This window comes from Halyomorpha halys, unplaced genomic scaffold, assembly GCF_000696795.3.
Source record: "Halyomorpha halys isolate HHAL.00 unplaced genomic scaffold, Hhal_1.1 Scaffold781.1, whole genome shotgun sequence".
Taxonomy (NCBI): Eukaryota; Metazoa; Arthropoda; class Insecta; order Hemiptera; family Pentatomidae; genus Halyomorpha; species Halyomorpha halys.
Window position 1 is genome coordinate 174325 of NW_027109068.1, and position 305 is coordinate 174629.

A 305-nucleotide genomic window follows, 5' to 3' on the forward strand; every position below is an offset into this window, starting at 1 on the left:
AATTATTGTTATTATATTTAATCGATGAATATTTTAATTTCCTTTACTTTGTTTTATTATTAATTTTTACTAGGATCCGCCGTTTAGGACTTTTAGGAAAAAAACACCGAAAGATCTAAAATTTTTGATTCGTAATTAGTAAAATTATAATGTTATGATAGTCATTTGATGCATATTTTAATGTTATGTAATTTGTTTTATTATTAATTTTCATTCGGATCCATCGTTTAGGATTTTTAGGCAAAACCTGAAAGATCTAAAGTTTTTGATTTGTAAACAATAACATTATAATGTTATGATATTTA